Raw genomic sequence first — 2500 nt, 5'->3', positions numbered from 1 at the left:
TTACCTGGGGGTAAAGATGGAGATGAAGGAGGAGACGGAGAAAAGGATGAAAGAAGATTGAAGTTATTCTTACCTTCGGTTTTCATATCGCAAAATGCAAGTACTGGAATCGCTGGTTTTACTGAAGAGATCCAGTATTTGCCGTTTGGTTAATCTTCCTTCACTCATTTTAATTTCCTTGCAGGACTCGGCTGCTAGTTCAGAGATGGAGCCCAGTGGGGCTGAAATTCAAAAACTGGTATTATTTCTTTATCTTTGCTTTGGCCATTTTTTGCATACAACAAGCCTTGTTAAATTTCACTTACCTCTGTTTATGTATTTTCTGAAATAATATCTGTCTGCATCAGGAATAAAATCCTCTGGTCTGGCTTCTTTGGTGCGGTCGCTGAATTCGCACATATGGAGGGAAATCACAAAGTTGAAACTTTGGCAACGATCATCTTTCAGGCAGGCCGAGAGGCAATGAAGTCCAATATTGGCCATCATTGTTTGATAGATGTGTCCTTGCAACATCCATCCCAAGATGGACTCCTCAGATCCAACTGTAGGGCACTGCTGAGTCTCCGTTTTGTTGATAATTTGACAAATGACAACAAAAATTGAGAACACGAACAGGGTTTTCATGTTTTTGGCGACAATCGCTGCATAACTTTTCCACATGTCTAAAAAGGAATTCAAAAGTATTTGCATAGATTGAAACTTGATCTCTTTACGCTCTATGAATTCTGTAAGTCCATTTTCGCGCCCGATGTTTACTAATATTTTGTCAGTATATTCATCTAAATTTTGTGGCTTTACATATTTACAAGTACTTCCATACTTTCTTTAAAACCACCCCTTCGCACGTCAAATACAATGTTGGTTCGACCAGATATCAAAGGCATAAAACTGCCAAATAGAAAGGAAAATTATAGCACAACAGAAGTAGGCTCACTAGGTAAAGATAAAGGTAAAGACACTTTTTTTTAGTTAACGTCGGTAGGTCCTTTAGTTACGAAGCTGGCATCCATGGAAGCTGTCGGTTCTCCTTTTACCACCCTCTGCCAGTGCTCCGTTTTACGGATATTAAAAGCTATAGCTACACGGATCAGAAAATCGAAAAAGTGGAAACAGACGTTGAAGTCACTGAGGATTGAACTGGGACCTTTTGCTCCGAAAGCCGCGTACTAAGCAATTAAGCTACGCCTGTTGCTTTGATTGATAAGTTACCCATTTATTACTTGACCATTGGTGAATATTTATGACGAGAACACGGACACATGCGCCGGTAAAAAAGCGCCTTTTTCCTCAGCATAAAATAATGACCGACCATCCTATCGCCAAAAACATGAAACTTGTGCTGCAATTTCTTCGCAGCTTTATGAGAAAAAAGAAAGATTTTAACTCTCTGGTGGGTATTTTACCCGACCCACTGGTAATGCGATTTACATGCTTAAGTGAAAGCCAGCTCGACATGTTAGTGAGCGAAGGGTATTCAAATTAATTAAGAAGAGAAAGTATGTCCCAAACTGGCATAGGATGTTTTCAATACGGCTGATTGTGTACCATCGAGTTATACTTGTACTTGGGAGGTTTGCTAAGCTCTCAACTGGCGGCTATCGCCTCGTTCGACTCTTACGCTTCTTTCATGGTTAGCTACCTCCCGCTTGCAACTAACTCGTTATTACACGCTGAACCATTTACTGTTTTTTAAACTCTTACCTAAGTTAGCCCATTATCGTCTGGTTTTCGGGACTTACATTTATGGCAATGCAGGTTACAATATAAAGGATTCTTGCCTTGAATCGCTCAACACAAAAAAGTTACGATAACCTTGTCATACATCTTGAATAAAAGTTAGCGCGCGGATGGAAATATATACGAAAAGGACTGCGAAAAAAAAATTAAAATTGAATACAAAAAAAGTGTAAAAAAAGCTAAGAGATAAAAATAATAGTGTAGTAGTCTTAACCTTAAGGCCTCCAGGACTAAAAGTGAATTGCTACAAAGATTGTTACCATTTAAAAAATACCGGGCTTTCCTCGACAACAGGGTGAAGAACATCTCTGGCAAGTACATGAATATTAAATGAGGTTCAAATTTGCGCCCAAGAGGGTACTCCCTCTTCGTCAACTGGAAAATGCGCGTGCAACGTAACGCAAAAAAAAAAAAAAAAAAAAAACGCAACGTTTACAGCGCGCGCTGACTTTATATGAAACCGAAGTCCACATTGAGACCTCCAGGCTGTAGGGTGCGGTGTCTGAAAATCATCCTGGCCTCAAAACTACGTCTGTCTGTGGCATCCCGGAAACCCGAACGGATTACAGAGACCAGCATGTCCTGAGTAGTGTGCCCCGTGGAAGCAAAATGGCGTCCAACAGGAAGATCGGACTCTGGTATATGTTCCCTAAATCTGTCACCCAGGCGTCTACCAGTTTCTCCGATATAGATCTTGTGACACCCGTGGCATTTGATGACACAGGTGTATTTCGATGTAAAAGTGATCCGTTCACCTGGACTA

General features: G+C 40.7%; 1 pseudogene; it reads right to left on the bottom strand.

Annotated features, from left to right (window-relative positions):
• LOC138031960 (PE-PGRS family protein PE_PGRS5-like) overlaps window positions 1-660 on the bottom strand; it is a 30054-nt pseudogene extending 29394 nt beyond the window's left edge.
• Between the last annotated feature and the right edge of the window lie 1840 nt (window positions 661-2500).

This window comes from Montipora capricornis, chromosome 14 (genome assembly GCF_036669925.1).
Source record: "Montipora capricornis isolate CH-2021 chromosome 14, ASM3666992v2, whole genome shotgun sequence".
Taxonomy (NCBI): Eukaryota; Metazoa; Cnidaria; class Anthozoa; order Scleractinia; family Acroporidae; genus Montipora; species Montipora capricornis.
This window is presented reverse-complemented; position numbering and strand designations above follow the sequence as displayed.